Source organism: Phragmites australis, chromosome 13, assembly GCF_958298935.1.
Source record: "Phragmites australis chromosome 13, lpPhrAust1.1, whole genome shotgun sequence".
In the NCBI taxonomy this organism is placed as follows: domain Eukaryota; kingdom Viridiplantae; phylum Streptophyta; class Magnoliopsida; order Poales; family Poaceae; genus Phragmites; species Phragmites australis.
This window is the reverse complement of record NC_084933.1, coordinates 31,857,075-31,871,614: the sequence shown is the minus strand read 5'-3', so window position 1 is coordinate 31,871,614 and position 14,540 is coordinate 31,857,075. Positions and strand designations below refer to the sequence as shown.

Sequence of the window (14,540 nt, the reverse complement as noted above, 5' to 3'; positions counted from 1 at the left end):
GAGACACTTGTAGACTTAGGGTAAGGTAACTGATGGCTCTTGGCCTTTTGACATGCATCACACACAGACTCTTTATTGAACTTATCTGAACATGAAAGTTTATTTCTACTAACGACTTGTTGGACAATAGATAAAGATGGATGACCCAAACGACTGTGCCATCTTGTGGGTGAAGGTTTGATGGCACCACAAACTTGTCGGCTTGGACTAGATGATGAGGAAGCCGGCGGCAACGGATAAAGACCACCCTTACACTTGCCGTGAAGGAGAGTTTTCTTCGTTGCCTGATCCTTGATCAAAAAGAAGTTTGGGTGAAATTCAAGAAAGGCTCTATTGTCAGTAGTAAGGCGATGAACAGAAACAAGATTTTTGTTGGCCTTAGGAACATGAAGCACATTGTTTAGATGCAAATTGCGATTGGGGGTACGAACAATAGTATGACCAATATGATTAATGTTCATACCTGCACCACTGGCTGTGTGAATTTGATCATTACCAGTATACTTGTCTCTCACAGTCAATTTATCAAGGTCGCTTGTGATATGATCTGTTGCCCCCGTATCGGTGTACCAGTTTGTGTCAACACCATATGAAGAGGTAGCTGCAGCAGCACTTCTTTCTTCTCCTGAAAAAGAAGTGTCAAACCTTTTATAGCACTTGATAACAGTGTGACCGATCTTGTTGCACAGCTGACAGATTGGTCGGTTGGATTGATTGGAGTAGCCGCCATTGTTGCTTGATCTGCTGTTGTTGAAGTAGTCCCTTCGGCCACGGCTGTTTCCACGGCCACGGCCACCGCGTCCGCGACCATCACGTCCACCACGCCCTCTTGATGCAGAGTTGACGGAGGACTGCGAGCCACCATGAAGAAGATCCATGCGCATCTCGAACGAGAGCATTTGCGCATATAGTTCGCCCACCGTGATGGGCTCAACTCGAGCAGCCATAGCAGAAACAAGCGGATTGTAGTCGATGTCGAGGCCAGCGAGGATGTAAGACACCAGCTCTTCATCGTCAAGCTTCTTGCCCGCAGATGCCATCTCATCTGCTAAAGACTTCATCTTGCTGAAATATTCAGCAACGGACATGACGCCCTTCTGTGTTGTTGACAGCGCCATGCGAGTATTAATAACTCGTGCTCGAGAATGTGAGGCGAAGATTCCTTCGATTGCGCGCCACACATCAGCAGCCGTCGGCATGGTGGCGACTTGAGTAAGGATCTCGCGCGACAGAGAAGACAGCAGGAAACTGAGGACTTGCTGTTCTTGAGCTGCCCAGCGTTCAAGCGCAGGATTTGGGACCTTCTCGATCTCGTTGCCACTCTTGACGATTTCCAAGGTGGCAGCCGGAGCAACAGCATTGCCGTCGATGAACACGGCCATCTGTGCACCGCGCAGGGCCGCAAGAATTTGCGCCTTCCAAATTGGATGATTAGTCTTCGTGAGCTTTTCCGTGACCGACTGGCCAAGGAGAGGAGATCCAGACGGAAACGCCGCCATGGATGAGGAGGAGCTAGATGAGAGTGAAGCCATCGCCATGGATGTGGAAGAGGGAGAACCTAAGCTCTGATTACCATGTAAAATAGATTGGGAAGCGTTGAACCCTCCCGGGCCGCTTTGCGTGTTGATATAGATGGCGAGAAGAGCCCCCGCCGTGGCAATCACAACAGAACGGAAGATTACAACAAATACTAGAAGATTACAACAGATTTACAATTCTATCTCTAAGCATGTATATCTTCCAACAATGGACGGATAAGGAGCAACAGCTACCGTCGTCGTTGTGTCGAGGTGCTCTGCTCACTCACTCACTCACTCACCCGGAGCAACAAACAGAGGGAGGGAGAAGAGAGGGAGAGGGAGAGGGAGAGGGCAGAGGCAAATGCGCAACCACCTGGGCTGGTGGTTGCTGCTCCTCCCTCCACACACATATATATACTGTAGTATTCTATTTGCTATGAGCTGAGTGGATCTACCTTCCTACACTAGTTAGTACACTGGTGGTTGAGTTGAGGCAAATCATGCATTGCACTGCAATCAGGCCCTTTGCTTCCTTAGAGTATTTGTTGTCCCGCACGTTCCTTTGAATTCTCTTGATGGCGTCTCCATATCCTGATATCTATCGACATGGACTTCATTTCTCCTCACTTCACTTGCTTCTTCTTTTTTTGTCCTACTCCTACACTACTGGAGTAGTATATTACAAGTAAATAAATAATATATATACTCAGATTTCAGATGCATATTATTATATATATGGGTGTCGCTCCTGTTGTATCAACCACCATTGCAACTTGGAATAAAATTGGTCTCTGACTCCTACCTACGTACGTACGTAATCCTAAGCTTGTTTGGTGGTTGCTGCTTCTTCTCCTTCGTTTCTTCCATGGATGTAACCCTTGGAAACGCTACCTGCCTGCCTCTCCTCGACTGCATCTCCCAACTGAAAGCAGGCAGATTAAATTTTAGTATAGTATAGTAGTAACAGTGATGTTGGTCATAATAATATCATCATCATCATCATAATCCAACGACCTTCAATTCGGAGCGGAGGGTCCCCTGCCTGCATTCTCACTTTGCAATACCAACCACTCCAACAATTAGTCTTTCAATTAATCTAGCTTTCTGCAGTTACTATGAGTCCACTTTTAATTAAGCGCGGACCATATATATTTGCAGCTATATGATGTGCCGCCTTGTATATCCCTCCAAGCAAAGGTGATGTTAAACCACTCTCCCCTAAGAGCAAATACTAATTGTTGGAGTGATTGGTATTGCCAAACTAAAATTGAGCCTCTATAAATAACGTTTGGTTTTAGTCCAAACTAAAATTTTGGTCGCTCAAGTTTCGTCCAAAGACACTGTAGAAAAATTTTGACCGACCAATTTTTTTTTAAATATAACCAAATTTTAATAAAAAACCAAACAAAAGTCAATTTCAAGACACGATCAAATTTTGGCTTAACTCACTGAGACCGCAATTCAAACAGACCCTAAATTCACGACACTGATAATTTGTCCCGACCAAATATGTGAGCTCAAGTCATTCATTTGGCCGCCTAACATTTGGTTGACCTGTAGAAAAAATTCAAAAAGGAAGGAAAGCTATGCCACAACCAACAGGGTCCTCCCTCTCCTCTGGCCTCGTGGCCCTGGAAGGAAAGGAATGCCTGCCTGCCTGCCTGCCTGCTGTTGGACCACAATACACTGTACTAGCCGTGTGTTGCTATGGCTTCTAAATTCAAATAAACGACTTCCAAATTAATGTATGATGATAATGATCAGTACTACTAGTTGTAGTCGCGATAGATAAACCATGCCTGCATATAATAAATAATTCATAATAATAATAATTGTGATGGATGCATTTACCTACAACTCTAATTTAAGACCTTGCATTGCCGTCAACATCACGCACAACGTACGTATCCTAAAGTGAATTAGGAACCTTGCCCCCCCCCCCCCCCAAATAAACAAGTAACCTAGCTTGTTGCATACATGCTAAACATCTATATCACACCCGATTTCAAAAGGACAAACCAGATTTATTATATATGTATATCAGGATCAAATTTTATATATGTGGTGACGTCATAAGTGAAATCATTACAATATCATAACATAGCGATAACATAGTCTCCGAGTCGAAGTCTTCCTCCGCCTAGAACTCAGCACCATCGTCCGGGAGATCCTCGAAGTCTTCACATTCTGAGCAGCAAAAAGAGGTTAGAAGAAAACAAGTGTGAGTACATGTCATACTCAGCAAGTGTGAGAAAATATGACATAAGGGCTTAAAACAAGAAAAGCTTGGCTCAGATTTACTGTATCTATATCATTCTATCTTAGGACTCAAAAAGACTTAGTAATCTTATTTACTATGTGTAGTGACAAGACTTTAAAAATCACAGCTCATCGGATTTCATCAGACTACCAAACTCATCAGGTATTCCATATTCAACTACCAACTCCTCAGGTTACCACCATCCGACTACCAGAACCAACCATTCAAGATTCCCCTACTAACCATGATGAAGTCCAAGTCTGCTCTTGACCGTGAGAACAGCTGATATATCAGTTTTATACCCTGCAGATGTTGCACACTTTACCCACAAGTCGTGATTCTCGTGTTTCACACTTCCAGGGTGTAGAGCTGGGGTCTCACAACAAGGCATTTACAGAGCACCTCCAAATCCGTATAAACTCATTAAGGTTTCACCGCTAATAGGGATTATATTCACTACAGAGGCCCTCTCTTATGCCTCAATAGCCAACTGGTGCGTACAAAATAAGGAGGACATCTAATTAATTAGCTAGGTCGTACCAATATAAGCCTCACGGTTGCACTGTTGTGCCGGGTTACAGGCTTCACAAACCGGTCATTAGGATCTAAAGCAAGTACTCGCATATCACCCAATGCGCACACAGCAGTCATACCAACCAAACCAACCTGCCTAGATCCCTATAATCCATGTTGCAACAAAAGATTACCCAAATCGGTTCATGTTGCATAGACCATTAAACAGATTAACATTTAAACCACCCAACATGACATCACGACTAAGTATTTCTACCCTTAACACCCAAAGTACAACACAGGCGACAAGGATAATCTGGAAAGTACTAGTAAACCCTAAACATGGGATTCATATTGACAGAATGCAAGTAGGAATGAAATACACACTTTCCTACAATATGGTCAATGTGATCAAGGACACTTGCCTTCAACAGCGGGTTGCTTAAACTCTTCAAAAGTCTTATCCTGCAGGTTCACAAACTGCCCGTCTCCTATTGCATTCACAAACACTGGAAATAAGCAAGTACAAGTATCTAAGAATAGTGCATCAAACAGTAGCAAAGCGCTATAAAAAGCCTACTAACAGAAAGTACATGTTGCTACGATAGCGCGAGCGCAAGAATCGCCTAAAACAGAGCTATGACGAGAAAGTTATAAAGGTTTGAAGTTACATGGGTCTTTCTATAAAAGGGCAAGAGCTATTTGGTAAAAACATAAAAGTTTCCGGGTGAAAGTTTAGGGATCTATATGCAAATAAATAAAACTACAAGGGTTAAATGTAAGATAAATAGAGCTAACATGAAGCTTTTGTGAAAACCAAAAAAGTCTAAGGGTTAAACTGTAAAATTCCTAATTTTAGAGAGTAACATGATTTATTTTTGAACTGGAAATTCTGGTTATTGCGTAACGCTAACGTCATCACTGACTGGGCTCAAACGGATGATGTGGCGCCTACGTGAGTGCTAACGGGGTGTATGGTCCCGTGGACCAGCTGAGGTGGTACGGTCCACTGGTCCATGGTGGACTGAAGGGGTATGGTTTTGGCCTATCTAATCTGGGCCATAGGTCGGAGATTCGATGGCTCAGAGGGATTGGGGAGAGATTGGCAGTCGACGACAATGGAATGGCGGCGCCGCCGTGGGCATGGCCGGAGCATCGCCGAAGAAACGCGCTACCTCACTACGGTGCACTAGGCTCTATGGTGAGCGGCAGAAAATGAAAAGAGGTGCACGGGGATCTCACCGAGGGCTTCACGCTCGTCGAGGAGGGCTCGGGGGCAACTGGCGACAGCGAGAAGGCAATGGCGGGGTCGGAGTTCGACGGTAGCTTGACTGCGGTGATGAAGAAGCGAAAGCGAGGACCGGGGAAGCTTCCTCACGCTCCTGCGAAGCTAGGGAAAAGGTCAGCAGGCCTCGGAACGCAACGGGAAAGGCTAGCGACGATGAGATGGCGGTGGTACTCACCAGAGCTCAACGAAGGATGGCTTGTGGTGATGAAATGACGTCGAGGTGCGGCGGAGAAGGTTTCTCGTGCTCCTGCGAAGTCAATGACATCCCCAGAAGCGTCGGGGAGGGCTTGGACGCGGCAGACGACGCGCGGTGGAGCTTTGAGCGGCAATGGCGACTCCACGACGGTGATGAGCAGGTGAGAAGCAACAGAGAGGGGGCGATGAGGTTGGGGTGGGTTTTATAGGAGTGCAAGGAGAGTCATGGGGCGCGGCATGGGACGAGTGGTGGAGATTTCTGTCGGTGGTTGAGGGTGTGGTTGCAGCACAGCGACGAGAAAAGGATGAACTACGGGCCTAGGCTGTCAGGAGATGAAGAGAGGGAGGGAGTAGCGGGCTGGGTTGGGCCACATGTGTGGGGAGATGGGATGGCCCTGCGGGACAAAGAAATGGGCGTCACAATCTGCAACCACCTTTCTCTAAGTTTCAAAGCTACTCCCTCTGTCCCAAAATATAGGACGTGTTAGGATCTGAAAAAATCTTTAAAAGTATACTTTGACCATTAATTTATTTTACAATATATTATCAATTGCTACAAAATCAATATCGTATTATAAGATCTATGAAATACGGATCTTTTGATATAACTTCTGTACATTAAAATATATGTATAATTTGAATGATTGTTGATCAAAAATTATAAAATTTGACTTTCATAAATCCTAATATGCTCTATATTTTGGGACGGATAAAATATTATATACAGTACTAGCTAGCTAGGGTTAAATTTAATCTGATCGATCAGTAATACACACTCCTATATATTATGGATCACTGCTATGTAACATATATAATTGAAGTTTCTCAAAGAGAAGAGGTAACTAGCAGCGTACAACTTCCTGGCCAGAAAAAAGCTCGCAGGCTGCGTACAACAAACGGTAGCACGCATGCATGGAGATGGATGGAGGCGGCTGCATCTGTTTTGTTGGTGCCATTATTAAACAAGTAGTAGTAGTCATTACTGTGGCTTGTTTACTTGCATGATTGAATAATAATCCAACACGAGTCAAGAGCTAGGTAGAGATCATGCATGGATGCTTATCTATCGAGCCAATTTCAGGTGCCACCAGACCAAAATATATATGGGCCAGGCCTGGAGGAATCTCCAGATTGAGCCCAATTAAGTTTTGGCAACAATGGAGGAACTTTTTCCCAAATAAAAAATTGCAACTATATGATTCTGTTTTGAAAAATTTCAGATCTTGATTCCAATCACTCATTGGAAGGGCGATAGGGACGTATCGCTAGTTATAATAGCAACAAGTCGATATGGCCTGTCAGTGTGGACAAATCATGCTACCTGTCGCCCTTTCAACAGGTGATAGATACTTGTTTTTTTCTTTCAATGAAGTTAGGATAGTGTCGAGGGTAATTCTTGATAGTGGTTTCGGGGTACGTTGGACAGTGGGTGTATGACCTTTGTTCGGAATACGTATGTTGTATCTAGGTGTGTATGTGCAACTCAAGACATCGGGGTTTATCCAGGTTCATGCCCCACCGGAGCCTTTCAAACAACCACCACTGCATCCTCATGGCGCCACGCACCGGAAAGGAGGCCGATTTCCGCAAGTCCAAATGCACCGCTACGAAGCTGAAGCAGATGTACAAGAATCGTCTGCTTCCGCACCATTTGTCCTCCGGGTACCGCCCTGGGGGAGATGTTCCTGCTCCCCGCCAGGGGGAGATCATAATCTTTGCTTCATTTTTCTTGGCCAGTCTCGTCCTCTCTTTCTTCGAGTTCTTCTGCGCCGTCATCTCCTTCTACGATATCTGTCATCTTCATCTAAACCCCATCTCCATCATCATGCTGAGCATCTTTGCTCATATGTGCGAGAACTTCATAGGGGTCGAGCTATGTCTCGATCTCTTCAGATTTTTCTATGTTGCCTGGCTCCAGCCAGGGCCGGCTACCAGGAGCTGCAGTTTCCGTCTCCAAGACTGTGTCGCTAGTTCCTACTTGGAGATGAACCCAAAATCATCGTGGTCGGGCTGGAGGGAGGAGTGGTTCTACCTTACGACCAATGACTCCCTCGACAACCTTCGCATGCCCGAAGCGCCGACACGTCTTGCAGAGAGTTGGGCGAGCTCTCCCACACCGACCGCTGAGCTACTACCCCTCTCCGACCGGGTTAGGGGGCTAGCGAAAGCCGATCTGTCGGGGTCGGATGTCGTGCGCGACTTCATCAAGCGCCGACTTTGCCCCTTATGGCGAAGGGCGCACCCGACCTACATGTATACTGAGAGCGACAATGATACTCGGGAGAGTTCCGTAGGTAATATTACAACCATCTGCTTGCCTCGGGAGGCTCGATCGGGTGGTGTTTTACCATTATTGTTTTTAGATCTTTCCGATGAGGTCATCGATCTGCGGGTCAGATCGCTAATGGTGGCGACCGCCAGGAAAGGAGGCCCTCCGTGCATCCCTCTATGCGAGCTCCCTCCGGTGGATAGGGTGCGGGTTACGCTAGTATGTTTGATATTTTCCCCAAATTCCCTATTCCAAATTTTTTTTCTTGGCAGAGTTTTATTTTTGGGCCATCTTCAGCTTCTTCCCGAGGTCGATGCCCTGAGGCCAATAATCGACGAGGTCGACGAGACCCTTCGGGAGATCGATCGGGAAGCGTCTGCCCCAGGACCGAACGTCCCTCGTCCTGGTTGCGCTTCACACCCAATTGGGCCGGGGGGCGGCCAACCTCCGCAGAGTCCGGTGATGGTCGAGGGTGGTGGCGCCGTGAGTGATGCCAGTCAGCAGGAGGCCGGCCAGGCGCCCTGCGACCGGTCCAGGACTAACCCGGCGTCCCACGGCCAGTCTGGGACCGACTTGGCGCCCCACGGCCAGTCCGAGTTCGACCCAGCGCCCCGCGATCAGTCCAGAACCGACCCGACACCCGGTGACCAGTTCGGGGCCAACCCAATGCCCCGCGACCAGATCTGTCCTGGCCAAGCGCGGTCCAACCCTGGCACCGGGGACCTAGCCTCCGTACGGCGCGGAAAGAGGGTGGCGGAAGGATCATTGGATACGGGGAAATCAAAACATCCCTGCAAGACCCCAAGCACCGACGGCCCACTAGCGGGGTTGTCCTCTTGGAACGGTCGATCTAGCGAGTTTGTGAGGTCCAAGCTAGTGCTTCAGTCTCCGTTACAGAGGTAGGCCTTTCTGGGCAGTTGTGGATACTTTGAACAACTCTTTTCTTCTTGATTTGACAACTTTGCTTGTTTATCGTAGGCCTTCGGCGACCCCCCCCCCCCATGATTCCCCGGCCTGATGCCCCGATGCCCCTGCCAGCGTTGGCTTTGCCCCTCGGCGTATCAACGACGCCTCCAGGCCCCACGGGCTTGGTCGTGGAGTCTGTTTTGACTCCTGACTTGATCACGTGGGTCGGTCGTTTCCCGGTCGTCGTTCGCAAGCTGGTCGAAGAGAAGGAGACAGCGAGCAGTAGATGCGCCGAGCTAGAGAAGCAGTTGGCCGAGATGCAGAGGAGGTGCAGTGAGCTCTCCCAGAAAGCCGTGCTGGCCGCCGAGCACTCCCAACCTAAGGATGAAGAGCGCATTACCCTCAACATCCTCTGGGAAGCCTTCAGAGCGCTAGCGGATCCGTTGGGTAGCCTCGGGCTGGGGGTGATCGAGCCAAAGGATGGTCGCACCATCCAAGCCTGGCCTACGCCCTCCGGGTCTTTGCGGAGCACTTCTCTGAGCTCCCTGCCACCCTGACGTTGAGGGGGCGGAGGACCTTTCGCATGCGGTGAGGGCAATCGTGGAGTACATCTTTCGGTGCTACTGCAGCCATGACCGTAACTTCAACCTAGACTTGGTCCAGGAAGGGGCCGCGCTTGCCGGTCCAGAAACCGAGGAGAGGCTTCAGCGGGAGTACCAGTGGGCGGTGGACTACGTGATGTACATCTTCTGGGTAGAGGCCGCCGAGGAGTAAAAAACTCGGTTGTAACCTTTGTTAGGAAATATTTTTTGAATGGAGCCCCCATGCCTTTGTTTCCTGACAAGATTGTGTCATTCTGGCCATAGAGTTCCCGGAGTGTCCGAGCCTCCCGCCTGAACTGATCTGCCACCCTCGCCGATTGGCCCCCCAGCCCTCATCGAATCCCCGACCATATCCGTTGACCACCCTTTAGACCGACAATCCTTGGAGGTGGCGGCGAGACGTGTGCAGGGATATGTGGTCGAGCGGGCGAGTACTTCGAGCCACCGTCAAGGTGCGTTGCACCGATCACTCGCAACGCGTGATGTTCCTAGGTTACACCAGTAAGGTTCATCCAGCTGACACCGGTGTGGCTTGCGCTCTGTTTTTTGACTAGCCTGTCAGGAGGAGTTGCTCGGGGTGAAGAGGGATCTGGAACAGGCGACTAGGGAAAGCGCCCAGCAGAGGGAGGAGTTCCACGACCGCCTTCGCCACTGTCGGGAAGATTTCTATGCGGTGCGAAAGGAACTCGAGTGGCTAACCAAGGAGAGCGACGAGCAGCGAGTGGCGTTCTACAACCAACTCAGTCGAGCCTTCACCCCTTTTGACTCGTTGCTTCGGTCCGCCGGTGTCCAGGTCTGTCCGACCCCTGGGAACACCATGTCCGGTCATATCGAGTGGTTTTTGGAGGCATCCGAGGAGGTAGGTGGCCTTGAGCAGAGGATTCGCGAGACCGTTAGAGACCATCTTTTCAAGGTCGGAGTCTCTGGTGCCTACCTGGCCCTCGCCTGTGTCAGCGACCACTTCCCCGACCTGGACATCTTGTCGGTAGTCGGCGCCGGCTTTGAAGGTACTCGGATGACCGTGAAGGAACTCGACACCCGGACTGATTCATTTTTGTATGCCGTTCGTTCCTGTCTGTGGATTGTCCGGTTCGACCCCCTTAGGGATATTTTTGGGTCCTAGGAGGAATGTCGTAGGCTTATCTGGAACTAGCCCCTGGGCTTTGTAATGAGGGGCATTTGGCCCTTATGTGGGTCTTCTCCGTATTTGGATGATGAATAGTCTTTGAAGTGCCTGTATCACTTAGGAAGGATCGCATTAAGCCGCTCACAAGCAACATTTCTGGTGCTGAGGGAGACCCTTAGCACGACGAGCCTTTCGGTGGCGACCATCGCTCGACCCGATTTAGGACTTGCGGCAATGTGGTCATTAACCCTAAGGTGCCTGTACCCTGTCATCGTGCGAGCGGGTTAGCTTCGGATCTCGTCCCGTCAACATGAGCGAGCGGGCTAACAAATCTCAGAATTTGTCGGGAAACCGCGTTTGTCCATGGAGTCCTGCAACATAAAGGGTTTGATTACTTTAATTTGGAAAAACTTACAAGTCATGTCCACGCTTGTCCGAAAGGTCCTGCAAAATAGTCAAACAGGCTTGTCTCCGAACAGCCTCATACGTAGAGCTGGCGTACCGCGAGCAGTATGATCAGCGGCCGACCACCCCGGTCAACCCGACTGCGCGTGGCCAGGAAACTGGAGGTCGTTAGTGACCTGCGACCAGTTTTACGTGTGGTGGTCACGACCGTGCCTGAGGTTAAGAATTTATGGCTGCCTAGGGCTTTAGAGAACGGTCCCACGACGTCCAGCCCCAAGACAGTGACCTGCGACCAGTTTTACGTGTGGTATGGTTTGCAGTGCCCGGGCTGGTAGGTTGGTTTTCTGGTCATGGTGCTGGCATGACTCGCACCTTTTCACCTGCTCGCGAGCATCCTTGCGCGCCAGCTGTCGGAGGATGAACTCCTGTCGCAGGGATCCCGAGAGACCCTTTTTTAAAGATTCGGCTGGGGGGATGATCCTGAACGAGTTCGTCAGAGAAATAAATGGAAGTGCAAATAAATGCAACGGCCGGTGGTGGGGGATGATCGACCTAGTGCAAAGAGAAATAAATGCACCGGAGTTTAGACAGGTTCGGGCCGCACGGGGGCGTAATACCCTACTCCTGTGTGGATGCAATATCCTTCCTTGAAGGGAATCCTTCAAGGATGTATCTGGTTACAAGGGTGTATTGTCTAACGGAGAGCTTGAGGCTCCCTTGCTCTAGCTCTACTCGAGCTTGCTTGTGGTGTTCTTCGAATGCTTCAGGGGAGCTTCAGGGGCGATAGCTTCTTTTTTTTGGAGAGATCGCTTGATCCAGGTTGATCCCTTCCTTTTATACACTCGCCGACCACGACTTACCCCAAATGGGAAAGAGGGGGCGCAAGTTCCAAGATGCCACAGAGAAAGGCGTCATCATTCCCTCTGGGCGAAGCGACAGGGGCGGTGGAAAAACGCAGCGCGCATCCGACCACCCGTCACTGCGGACGTCCTGGCGCCGTTGAGAGGGCCCACCGGGCGGCCACAGAGGCACCCGGTGCGCCCACCCTGTCTTGTTCTTCTGCCAGGGCAGGGTGGCGGGCGGAACGTTTTGATCCTGGCAACGTTATCCCGAGATACCCTGGATGATACGGGACGGGACCCGTGCAATTAATGGACCCACGCCCCTCTGCCAAAGCATGGCAGGGACTGACACTGCGGCGTGGGCAGTTAGGAATGTCAAGATGTCAGGATGTCAGGCCGCGCATGCCCATTAAATGCGGCTTCGGACCTTTGACTGGTTGACACCTCGCCGACGGGTCCTTCCGGGTCGTCGGGGCGTCGGGTGATCTTGCGCGAACCTTCGGGGAACCGGGTGCTCGGGGGCTGCCACGTGCAGCCCCGAGCACTTCTGCAGAACCTTTGGGGAACCGAGTGCTCGGGGGCTGCCACGTGCAGCCCCGAGCACTCTCTCCCGAGCCCTTCTGCAGAACCTTTGGGGAACCGAGTGCTCGGGGGCTGCCACGTGCAGCCTCGAGCACTCTCTCCCGAACACTTGGCTGTTCGGCCCATCGGGGGCCTATGGTACTCGGGGGCGAGCGGGCACCTCCCCGAGCACTTTCTTCCCGGTACTTGGACTCTGCGGGTCATCGGGGAACTGGGGTGCTCGGGAACCAGAGGCTGTGACCCCGAGCACCTTCTCCCGGAACTTAGATTTTCCTCATCCTGCAGGGGGGACCTCGCGGGATGGTGACACGTGGTGGACGGCCGGCCTGTTCTCGGGACTCAGGGACCCCTAGTTCCTGATACACCGACAGTGGTGGGAGGTCCGGCCTCCACGTTTGCTTCTGAGGGTGTTAGGGAGCGCTGTGCTCCCCCCATTCTGAGTGATGTACTTTAGTAAAGGGTCGTTGCTCCCTTGGTGATAGAGGCGTCCCTCTACCAAGGAGAATTCTCGCGGTTGGCTCGCGTGACCTTTTCTGCTGACACATCGTCGTCAGGGGTTGCTTGATTCTCAAGGTAGTCCGAGATCCGATCCATCCAGGTCATACCAAAATCGAGCAGGGCGTCCACATAATGGCCACCTGAGGTCGATGACACCGAGGGAGGCATTGCCTCCAAAGGTGTTGCCTCTGGTGTTCTGTTTCTAAGCGGAGCATCCCTTCCGCTTCGGCCTGAGACCACAACGGGTGGCCGTGTGAGTCTTTTTCTCAAATACTCCAACCAGGACAGGTTTGTAAGAGGAGGCTAGATGGGCCAGCCCATCGACCAAGGAAGAAATCCTTGCGAGGGACGTGTGTAACTTCCCAGCCGATAGAGCGTTGCTCTAGCTTTCTCACTTCGGAGAGGTATGTCGCCATCGTCCGGTCCAAGCACTGAAGACCCCTTGGCGATGGGGTTTCACCTAGTAGCAAGTCTCTCATCGCTAGTAGGTGTTTCTCCCCACGTGGGTGATGCTTGTGTTCCATTTAAGAGGCCCTCATACTCTACTTCGCATTTAACAACTGGAAAAAATGGAATTGAACCATGTACATGACGATGCATGGTCCTGTGCTTGCTCCTTCTTGGTTGGGGGAAGCATGCTCCGCTTAGCGACCAGTACCGCGTCCGTGACCCTTTGAAATCCTGCAAGGTAGAACAAGGATTCCCCTTCCTGTGGGGAGTGGTCATTACTCGTGCCCAAAGTTCGAGGTGTAGACCCTTGTTTTCGTCCTGGGGTTGAGCCTGCTCAGAGAAACGACACACGCGATTAGTTCCCCGATATTCTTTTGTCGGATCGAATCATACCTGCTCGATGGTTTTGGTTCATGTCCCGAGGCTGGGGTGGCAGTCCTTATGCGGTGAGCGATCCTCCGGGTGGGGCTACCAGCGAAGAAACCCGTTCCCCAAGAGCTTGCGATCTGTGAGCTCTCCTTGGCACCGGGAGCATGGATGCCTCAGCAGCCTCCCGAAGCCTTCGGATCCTGATCCGATGTCCTGAGTTTGAGATATATCAGCTCCGTCTGGGTCGTACCCAACGAAGAACACCTTACAACAACTTGAATCCCGAACTCAAAAATGCGCCCCCTACCTGGCGTGCCAACTGTCAAGGGTAATTCCTGAAAGTGATTCCGGGGTATGTTGGACAGTGGGTGCGTGATCTTTGTTCAGAATGCGTATGTTGGATCTGGATGTGTATGTGCAACTCAAGACACCAGGGTTTATCCAGGTTCAGGCCCCCTATGGGTAATAGCCCTACATCCTGTGTATTCTTCTTGTTGTGGTCTAAGCCAGTTACCGATGATGTTCTGCCCAGCCTTCTACTTGTTGGGCCCAAAAATCTCTCTCTCTATAAGCCTGGTTGTCGGTGTATCAGGAACCGGGGGTCCCTGAGTCCCGAGGCCAGGCCAGCCGTCCGCCACGTGTCACCATCCCGCGAGTTCCCTCTCGCGGGATGAGGAAAATCTAAGTTCCGGGAGAAGGTGCTCGGGGCCACAGC

General features: G+C 50.5%; 1 non-coding gene across 1 annotated transcript; it reads right to left on the bottom strand.

The window, feature by feature from the left end:
- Nucleotides 1-883: 883 nt before the first annotated feature.
- LOC133889871 (small nucleolar RNA Z247) lies at nucleotides 884-1,022 on the bottom strand. The gene has a single exon (XR_009903952.1). It is a non-coding gene; the product is annotated as a small nucleolar RNA Z247 (small nucleolar RNA).
- Nucleotides 1,023-14,540: the final 13,518 nt, after the last annotated feature.